Source organism: Diadema antillarum, unplaced genomic scaffold (assembly GCF_040938485.1).
Source record: "Diadema antillarum isolate AM-2024a unplaced genomic scaffold, OU_Dant_1.0 seq00000644_RagTag, whole genome shotgun sequence".
In the NCBI taxonomy this organism is placed as follows: Eukaryota; Metazoa; Echinodermata; class Echinoidea; order Diadematoida; family Diadematidae; genus Diadema; species Diadema antillarum.
Window position 1 is genome coordinate 460,069 of NW_027271558.1, and position 11,674 is coordinate 471,742.

Here is an 11,674-nt window from a genome sequence, read left to right on the forward strand (position 1 = left end):
TATTCATTGAATTATGATCACTGTCAATCTTGCAGTCAAGTGCAAGCTTAATGTAGAGCCCAACAGGTGAATACTGGTTGAAGGTACAACATAGACTGTAACCATGGTTGGTGTTAGTGTGAGTGTGAGTGTGTGTGAGTGTGTGTGTGTGTGCATGTCTGTGCTAGAAGTTGGTCAACAATACCTGGCTGGTTTCAGGCATAGAGGGTGTATTAGAGTGACCGGTATGATTTCAGGGATCAAAGTAGCAACACTCTCTTCTACTGTACGTGTAGAACACTTTTAGTGCAACACCCTGACTTAATGGTGAAATGACATTGTCTCAAAATCACATTGTATTGCAGATTGCTTGTACATGTACTATTTTTGATAGATTGTGTCATGACTTACGAAACTGGTATTTGAAAAGGCTGACTGTCATTTATTGTCGATTCAGTATTTAGTTAGATATAAAATGTATAATGTTTTATCATTCAAATTATATGAAATGGGGACATTATGCCATAGTCCATAGTGAGAGTGCAGTCTGCACTCAGGTGTGCAACATAATTCAATTGAGACCAAATTCAGTAAGAGTGTACTTTATCTAGCAGACTGAATATCATTTAAACAAGTCACATATTGCTATGAAATATAGTTTTAAAAGTGAATTTCGGCTGTATTCATATATGATTTGTATGGTGATTGTTTTGTGTTTGTTTAAATATGGCACATGTTCTTTATGGTCAGGTAAGACTTTTGTATCACTTTACTGATGTATTGCTGTGAACTTGTAGACATCGAATGCAGTGAAAAGCTATTTAAAGGGATGGCTAGTAACTGATCAGTGGGAATCAGTAGGAATGCTGGAGGATGATTGGTCCAATCCTTGTGGAATTCATTTAAGAGTACATTATGTATCTATTCTTGTGTGAAAATTATTTGCTTCAGAATGGTCTCATATTCAAGTAATGTGCAGTTAAATGTTTCCAGGACAGCGTGCCTGGTCAGTGACGGGGCATTAATTTGCACATTACTTGAATATGAGACCATTCTGAAGCAAATGATTTTCACACAACAATAGATATATAATGTACTCTAAAATGAATCCGACAAGGATTGGAACAATCATCCCTCAGCATTCCCACTGATTCCCACTGATTGGTTACTAGCCAAGCTATTTAAATGTGTGTTACACAGAAATGACAGGTACATAGTATATTCTCATTCTCCTACTCTCAGTGATTTCTTTTGGCTAAATTTGAAAATTTACTGAGTGAAAAAAGAAAAAGCTTGTACTGCATGCTTTCATGTTTATGTGTGATGCCCTCAGTTTTTGTTTGATGCTGTTTTTGTTTATTTATTTATGGTGTAGCAATTGATTCTGTCAAAAGTACATTACTGCTCATTTTCTGATGGGGACTTTAATCTTTAGTCTTCTGAAATATTCTGAGGAGACACATGGCCCTGAAGATTTTGGTCAATCAAATCTGAATATTCTTCTTTATTCGTATTAACAATGCACTTAAAATGATTCCTGCTTTCACACAAGAAATTGTTTGTCTTGAATAGGAACCTACATTGGTATGAAACACAGAAATCCAATATATCTCTCTACACGATGTACTAGTATAAATGTTGACATTTTGCTCTCTACGTACAGGGTAATTCTTTGCAAAAATTCCCATTTGTATTGCCATGGGTGCTCAAAAAGGAACTTGAGGTTACAATGTTTTGTGTGCTACTGCTATGTGCATTTGACAATGTCTTTATTTTAGATTTAATATATTATTATCTTGTTATATTCTTGCAATTTTTTGGAAAGGGAAAAAGATCATGTAAAGAATCGAAGACCATCTCTGCACTTCTCTGCACTTCCAAAACAACCTCACGTGGGAAACTTATACAAACCCTTGGTGATATTACTTGTAACTGGAAAAAAAAAACCACTTATCTGTTCCCATCAAAGACAATCGGAACAGAAAATGTATTATATATAGTTGTATTTTGTTTGTTTTTTTAACACAAATCAGAAATATTTATTTTCATGCCATAGAGCGGAAGTTGTAATTACAAGTTTCATATCTTGTGCAAGGTGTGTATTGAAGCTGTACCCGATTTCATTGATACACAAAAATTATGAATTAAGACAAAGCCAGGCATTGTGAATATAATGAATACTACATTGTTTCCAAATTATTGCACAGACATTATATGCTGTTCACTGTCTTGTATTTCACATAATATCATGCACAAATGACAACATTGTATTCTGTATTTGAGTAGTCAAGAAAAGAACTTGTAAAGTGTGTGGTATTTCAGGATTGTTATGGTTTAAAAGTTTGATAGAAAAATCCCAGTACTGTTTGGAGGTCAAGTATGTCCTATTGATTTGTATCTTTCGGTGCACCTTGTGCAATAGACAGTACAGATGTATTCCTCTAGGTACTTTGGCATTGTAGTTCATGCTCCAAACAAGGTTTACAATATTTGGTGTTATTTTGTGCAGTACTTATCCCATCTATTCATTACTCTTGCTGATTATTTGTGTTATGTTCATCGTTGTTCAATATTCATTGTTTCTCATTCTTCATAATGAGTCTAGGATTATGTTGTGAATTTATGGGTGTTTTTATCATAAAATACAGATGTATTGATATTTTAGCAGATATGCGTATTTTCAATGATCCATGTACTTTTGAAAGCAAGGGGTATGAGGAAGGAATCTCCAATATTACAACATTTGTATTTTCCTCGAGTTAATCAAGTAGAAGAATATCATAATGTCATTATTGTGCTGGTTATGGAAGTTTGTAATAAAGTTATTTAAAGTGAATACGTGTACAGTATGTCTATTCGTGTATAGGTTTTGTGTACAGGGACGTACTCCTTTAGATCTCATCGCTATTTCCAGATTTTTAGTGGTGGTTTCATTTCCCCGTGTTGTCTTGGGCTCATATCACCAGGCCGAAACCCTCGAGTCATACAGCCCATGGGTTCGATATTGAAAACAGGTTTATGAGTCATACATCTCACGAGTCATACAGCCCATGAGTCCTACACTGGGCAAGTAAAGTCCATGAGTTCCACACATATGTATGTAAAAACAGCCCACGAGTTCGACAGATACAACACGGGGCTTAACGTGTCGATCTCGTGGGCCTTGTTAGCTTAGTGTCTAAAGGGCTGTATGACTCGTGAGCTGCATAACTCATGGGCTGTATGACTTGTGAGCTGTATGACTCGTGGGCTGTATGACTCGTGGATGTCGGCCTCGTGACGTGCACCCGGTATCATGGTTCAAGGCTGAAACACACTGTTCGGGTGTTTTTACTATCGGTTGTCGGCTACCATTACTTGCTTTTTTATTATTCACCAGAGATACCTTCTCCTATTACTGGCCTTACAACGAGATTAGTGTCTGTAATTAATCCTGGTATATACCTGAGGAACCATTGATCAATTTAAAGAAAGCAACAAATCAAAACAACAACAAGCAAAAAAAAAAATGGGCATCAACTTAAGGACAACTTGGTTGAATGCGGATTAGGATTTAATCGTACCCAACATTTCTATTTTTCTAAAAGGCAAACCTATCATCTTTTAACACTGCCAAATGGCTCAACCTTTGATAGACATTGTTCAGATTTGCATACGTTCTCACCACCATACGCTTGGAAAACGAATAAGAATAGTCTTACGAGGCATGTTCCTTGATAGTGCATTGTATGGTCAGCAGTGAAATCACGACGGCGTATAAAGGGGGGTTAACGACGTACTTTTCAATAGTATAGTACAAGGACATACAACGTCACTTCGTTTTCTAGTCCTCGCAGTTGATATCACTGTCTCTGTTTATTCATCACATTCATCACCTTTCTTACTTTAATATGATGATGACTTCCTTGAAGACCTTGAGATGACATCCCCACACGACCATTTATCGTCATTCCCCTCACCTACCAGGAGTATGATGGGTACATTATATATTGTCTGGTTGCCATGGTAATCGCCATGTCCAGATGATTGACGAAGTAAATGATATGTTCGTGAATGGGTTACATGTGACATTTAAGAGGCCCGCTGAATATCAGATGAAAATCATCATCAACCATTCAAGGGCATTTTTTACTTTGCAATCCTTCCTCCATTTTCCTCGAGTTAGCCTCCTTGCGAGTAAGGTCACAAAGTGTAATTCTAATTCAATCTATTTTTTTTTCACAGCTCGTTTTTCATGTATCGCATTTATTTTAACGCAATTTGTGTAATGCGCACGAGTTTGAATGCTCTGAGTTCATGTTTAATTCTTGAAACTACTGATCTCAAGGTTAGCACTATCGTTCATTACGACAGGACAAACACCTCGACAACCTTTTCAACGGAGTTACAGCAGTGAGTGTAATGTGTGTCGCCGCGCTGACAGCACGCGCGAACAATCCAGGTGTGTAGCCATGCTCGTTGTCAGCACGCGGAGTGACGTCATGCAGGCCATGGCATGTATACCCACTAATGGCTGGATTCGTTAATGTTTAGTATACCAACACTACTCAGAAACAATGAATTATTACACTCGATTCATTCCCTTCAATTCGCTTACTTCCTACGCATGAGTGCCTGCAACATAAAGAAAGAAAGGAAAAAGCATGAAGAACTCTTTAAAGTGAATTAACACACGTCTTTTCCACCTGTTAACAAAAACACTACTATTTAAGCTCACAAGTTTCGTCAAACTCTCTTGTCGGATATGTTTACCCACCATTAACGGGAGAAAAAAAAAAGAAGATTGCTGTACGCGATCAATTCCCAGAAAATGAATATTTGCTTGGAACTGAGAAGTTTATGGAACAAAGAACTGTAAGAGTAGAACCCTGCTTGTGTGTGGTTGGTTTGTTTATTCCTTTCTTTCTCATGAAACAAAATACGTGGATATCGAGGAGTATTTCTACTGATACGGCACATACTCCTTTTAAAACATGGAGTCAAGTTGGATCTTTACGTGATTATAAAGTTCATCAACCCAACCGCTTACCTTCAGGATTCATCGTTTCCCACATACATGTACATCAACATGCATCATGAATGGAATACATCCATGTTTATCTTACCACACTACTTCCTCGTTTGACTTTTTAGTGTACCAATATGTAATGATAATAGTTGCAATTGCAATAATAATTGTAATGACCGAAGTCGGAATGATAAACATGATGCCTCTAGAGAAATGATCCCTGCGTGGTATCTTCAACAATTTACACATAATGACGTCATGGGTTTTACAGCGCATATTTGGATTTGAATGTGATAGGTTTGCTGACGATATGAAGGGGAATAGGAAATATTGTGTGTCGGACCGTTTGTACAGTAGGCCTACATTGTTCTGTTAAAGGGGTGCTCTCTGTGCTGAAAGAATGTACAAATCCATGCTTCATCGGGACATTACAAAGAGCGATTTATGTTGATAATGATAGCATAGATACTGTAGCGATAACCAGTATCCTTTGCAGTTGGTCATTAAGAATGTACAGTAAAGCAATTCATTTCGTTGGGTTTGTGCAATGCCTTTTCCTTGAAACCACGAAGAGAGAAACTGGGGTTTCTGCGAAGGCTCTACGCGACTTAAGACGAGCTGTATTATGGCTGTAGTGACATACCGTGCATGCTGTGTATGTGGTGTAGTGATAATAGTGTGTGGTAGCTGGGCTGAAAGAAGCACGCTCTCCGGCTAATCGGGTATACTCCGTTTAACCGGATAAGAAAAATAATGTTCTGCATGGCACTACCCGATTAAGCGGAGATGACTGTAATTTGCACATGACCAAAGTTTAAAGCTTACACAGAATGAGGGGAAATACCAAAGTAAACCTTGAGAGTTTACACTCAACTAATTATTGATTCCACTGCAAACCTCACTTTTTAGTACACATACATTGTTTTCAATCATCATGTTGAGACCTCTGCAGTGTCTGATGATAAACTATGCAGTAGGTCATACGGAAGGTGACTTCACAGTGGAGAATAATGCATAAATGAGTCCCTAATATAATCTTTACATGTTATTTAAGATGATGGTGGTGAGGGGGGGGGGTGGCTGAGCCTTTTTGTAGGAGATCTCTGGACTTCAGCGAGACGAAGAGTCGCTATATCATACTGTCACTAATAATACGAAGTGCGACTATCATAGTGAAAGAAGTTTGAATTCAGGATACATATTGCAAGCTGTATATAAGAGCAATGTTGATCCATGGAGCTACTAGTAGTTCCATGGTGGATAATTGGACATTGCTTTCTGAAGAGAGTGGTCAACAAATCCTCGTCAAACTATACTACCAATGCGTGCTCTATCGCCATGGTAACCATCCTACTTCAATTCCACAGAAATTGTCATGTTGACCCAGCTTTCTTTTCAAATATGACATCTCAACAACATGTTTCACAGTGTAAAGTGAAATGGAATACGAAGCCTGGTATAGGTGAAAGGCGAATAACGTTTATACAGTGTAGTTGCCTCTTTGTGGTTTAATAATCATAGACTTGCAGTCCTCTTCTGTACAATATAGTTATTATCGTGTTACACTTCCATCAGTATAATTTGCCCATCATCGAATACTGATGTACTGTAAAGCATTATAACCAAAATTGTATAGCCTTTCAAGTTCGTTACATTTCATATTTGATTAAAACAGACAAAATACACACAAGTCACATTCATATCCCTATAGTTTTAGTTATGAATTTCCTCGCACAACAATAAAACATTTTTATCCTAAATTGTGGAATGGTCTCGAGGAATAATTAAGAAAATGTTTTATCATGTTGAAAAAGGAAATGATATATAGCACTATAGAACTTGAACATGAACTTAAACCAAGTAGATATAATACAGCATAATGTGCATGTATAATTCTGTCACCTTTGTGTATACGTGTATGTGTGAATGTATGTACAGTGGCGGATCCAGAGGGGGGCGTACCGGGCGCCCGCCCCCTCTTTATTTTTGGTTAAAACAAAAGAAATAAAACGAAAAAAATGGGGGGGGGGGATGCGTGCGCCCCCTTTAATTTTGCAAAGGCGCCTCCCCTTTACGAAATTTTTGGATCCGCCCCTGATGTACATGTAATTATGTCTATAAACTATCTATATTATGATGTATGTGTCCAGTAATGTGGTTCAATCATGACGTATAAGAGTTACACTTCAACATTGTAGGTCTCTCTTTAATTCTTTCTTTGTGCAATACCTGTGTGAATTTATGTAATTTGTTAGCATATCTTATGAGTAGAATGTTAGCTGCTATTTCTTTTCTTTATGTGTGTACATGTAATCGTTTCTTTGTGAATATAAATATTTCATTACACTATATTCAAATAAGGATTCAGGGAAAATAATTATTATATTCCGTTTGCTGTGAAGTGTCTGTTGTTATAGACTCACTCGGATCATACTTGCTAACTCACGGATTTCTGTCGGTAAAATTTGTACCTGCGATACCTGTCATATCAAAATGTGCGCAGTAGGATGGACTTGATTGACTGAATGTGGCGGATAGTTGAGAAAAACAACAACAAGAGAGACGGATTATATTCATCAGCATATAGATATCAGTGAAATTAAACATTTCATCGTTCTATTTCTTTCAGCCCGTAGATAATAGTAGAGCCAGTTCATTGCTTTTTCTAACATACTGCATTATTTTGGTCATTTCATCGTTTAAAATCAAATGTTTATACATTGTATAGTAAGCAAAAGCAAAGATCATAAAGGTACAAGCGAGTGCGATGACACGCTATTTGGAAATCTAATTTAGCAAAAGTTATGAATGGAAGACTACCGTGTGTTCATTGATAAGATGTCACAACGCATTGTTAATTGTTATGAACCTATAGAAGAAGCCAAGCGTTCTTTAACAAAATACATTTGGGGATGTTGTAAGGAGCCAGTCAGGCGAACACAATGATGATTGACCAAACCCCTCACATAGAGGTGTTCTATGAATACCTGTTTAAATTCGTCATTTAATAAAGTTTCTGTTGTCATGGTTGTTGTGTTGCGTGTATAGAATTCATCGACCTGAGAGGAAGGTCTGACTTACAAGCTCTATTTTAACAGTGGAGAAGACACCAAACGAGTTACGATTATTTACGCTGATTAATTCAGTTACCTGGCACTCTTCCTCATCCCTTCCAAGGAAACTAGAATGTGGAAAAAAATATTCAGATGACTGCCTGGATCCAAACCAAGTCTTCTTCTTTCTGTCACCTATAGAAAACTGTTCATGCACGAAGATGCATTCGCGTGAGTTATATTGTATACACAATGTGCGTTCTGCAGGGTCTGTATCTATGCCAACATAGAAGAAAATTCAAGACTAGATGTTACATGGTTATATTTCTTCTCTTCCCAATTTACGAACATAGAATAAATCATCATACTTACGCAGTCCGTTAATATTTTGAAGATTTCTTTCCCCTGCAGGAGTATATTTTTCCGTTCTTGTGTATATAATGCCGTTTAGACATTTAAAAACAAATGTATGAATTTGCGATGTTTTTTAACATTTTCATGCGCTGCAATTTTTGTGTCGCTTAGGGATATACACATCCATGAAACAATACAATACGCTGCATAGTTTGTGCATGTGTATGTGTATGTGTGGTGATGTTTGTTTGTTTGTGTGTGAATGTGTATAAACATCAAATTACGCCCGGTCATTTCATCTATGACTTGTATTGAATTAACCTACATATATTATGTTTTTATGAGGTAGATTGTATATCAGGCTTTTATTGTAGCCTGAGCGTTAATCCGAGGACGCCGTAAATCAACAATAGATATAGACAACAGGCGCACACTCCTCACCTATAGCTACTGTCACAGGGACAAGTAGTGACGCATGTTACGCAATGACGTTTGTCATTGATATGGTGAAGCTTTGTCATGTCTACGTACTGAGAAAACTATAGCCGAAAAGTTGCATTACGGAACTTAAGTACGTCAGACATTTTAAACGAGTTTTATTTTCTTTGTTCGGGTAAAAGCCGCTGTACAGACTTGTTAATGACATGGTTGAGGAATGTCATTTTCCCTGTGTTCGATGCAGACTTCAGATGGCAAATAAGACATTACTTATGACCTAGCTAGGAGTGTTGAGCCATTTTTGTCCCCGCCGAACGAGTTCGAGCAGGGGACTATGAAACGGGCTCCGTACGTGTGTGTGTCCGTGTGTCCGTCCGTCCGTCCGTCCGTGTGTCCGTCCGTCCGTCCGTCCGTGTGTCCGTGTGTGCGTCCGTGTGTGATCAAAATCTTCAATTTGCTACTTCTCTGTCATTTATGAGCCAATTTTGATTCTGTTTGCTTTATATGATAGCACTACATGGGAGCTTTGAAACTTCTACACAGTATTTCAGTCGTGACCTTTGACCTTGACCTTTGACCTATATTGTACATTTTGCTACAAAATGCTACTCCTTCGCCATTTCTAACCCGATTTCGATTCCGTTTGCTTTATATGATGGCACTAGGTGAGGGCTTCAAAACTTCTACACAGAATTTTGACCTTTGCCTTCTTTGACCTTTGACCTTGATTTTGACCTATATTGTACATTTTGCTACAAAATGCTACTCCTTCGCCATTTCTAACCCGATTTCGATTCCGTTTGCTTTATGTGATGGCACTAGGTGAGGGCTTCAAAACTTCTACACAGAATTTTGACCTTTGACTTCTTTGACCTTTGACCTTGATTTTTGACCTGTATTGTGCATTGGCTATAAAATGCTACTCCTTCGCCATTTCTAACCCGATTTCGATTCCGTTTGCTTTATGTGATGGCACTAGGTGAGGGCTTCAAAACTTTTACACAGAATTTTGACCTTTGACTTCTTTGACCTTTGACCTTGATTTTTTACCTATATTGCACATTTTGCTACAAAATGCTACTTCCGGCGGGGACATATATTACGCACCGCGTAATTTCTACTTTTCCTTGTTGCAGTTTAAAATAACGCTCTCATCGTCACATTGAGATACTGCCCTCACAAACACCTAAAGGCAGCACACACACACACACACACACACACACGCAATCAAGTATCACTTACGGTGACGTAAAGCGACACCAGGTGATCGAAATCAAACTATGTTAACATGCACGTGGTGTAAATATCGAACAATGACAAGTGCAGTAGGCCTACATTTGCAAAATGAGTTTTACTATTTAAGGAATAAACAGTGTTCACCATTTTATCATCTAGCAACTGCATCTAGAATCTACAGATTCCTTATACATAGTAATGTTTATAATAATTGATATGAAGTACCCATCCACGTGTAAAAATTTACAGAACTGGTTTTCAGCTTTTTTTGGTAACTGATAAAGAAAATGCTGCGCGATGACCACAACGAGTATTAGACAGTATATCCATCCATGATTTTATACATAAAGGCGGGAGGGGGAGGGAAGCAGGGGCATGCTAGTCCCCCCCCCCCCCCCAAAAAAAAAAAAAAGAAAGAAAAGAAAATATATATACATATATATATATATATATATATATATTATATATATATATATATTATATATATATATATATATATATATATATATATATACATGTATATATCCAACATACATAAATATACCACTTTTTGTCAATGCCTATACTGAATTAACTGCCATGGCACTTCGCCTTTAAAGGTTATTTTCTTTTGAATACAGTCAACCCTGCCTTACTCCAATCTTAGTCTTGGATTGAGGTTGAAGAAATTACTTCGACTTAGAAAAATTTCGACTTATGAGGGGTTAGAATCAATAGAGAATAAAGAGAAGAGGACTTGAAAAGACCTTCGACTTAGGCGATTATTCGACTTATGCGAGGTCGACTTAAGCAAGGTTGACTGTATTCCTCTATTTGTTTGCTGGTTTTTCATCCCTAAGGGGCACGTGACATAGTGTAAAGATAACAATATTGGAAATCCACCAACGAAAGGACGCATCATAATTTATGCCGAAATACAATGCAATTGGACTCTTTAAAAAGTGAGAAAAAAAAGCTCCATGTCAAAAAGTACCTTTCTTGAGGGAACAATGGTATTTGATAATGATAACATGATAATAATCATAATAATAATTAGCATTTTTACCGCGCTTAATTAATAGTTTCTAAGCGCCTTACACATATGATTATATCAAAACATAATCTTACATATCATTCAACATAATAACAAACTCTATAATAATTTACATTACTTAATACGCAACTTAAGTATTTTGATAAACTTCTAATAAAGTCTTTATAGGTCCGTATGTAAGCTATCTCAAATCAGAAATCTCTTAGACAATAAACCTTGAGGTAATACTTTAGGATGAAGGTAAGTCTGGGAAGAAGATGTTAGAATGTTGACTCGGATGATTATGACATAGTAATCAATCCCGAAGATTCGTTATTCCGAAACACACAAAATCCGTATAGCTATGTTCGTTAATTCAGCCATTTTGTAATCTTTCTTTGATAATATGCATTATTTCTGTATTGTTCTGTACGTGTCCATATTTGATGTGAAATGGAGAATAAATGAACAATGAACAAGCAAACAAATGTGAACGTTTGTGCAATTCCGAAGGTTCGTTGATCCGAAAACAATAAGAAGGTGCATATAATAACGAACTTTATTTCGTTTTTGGATAAACGAACCTATGGAATA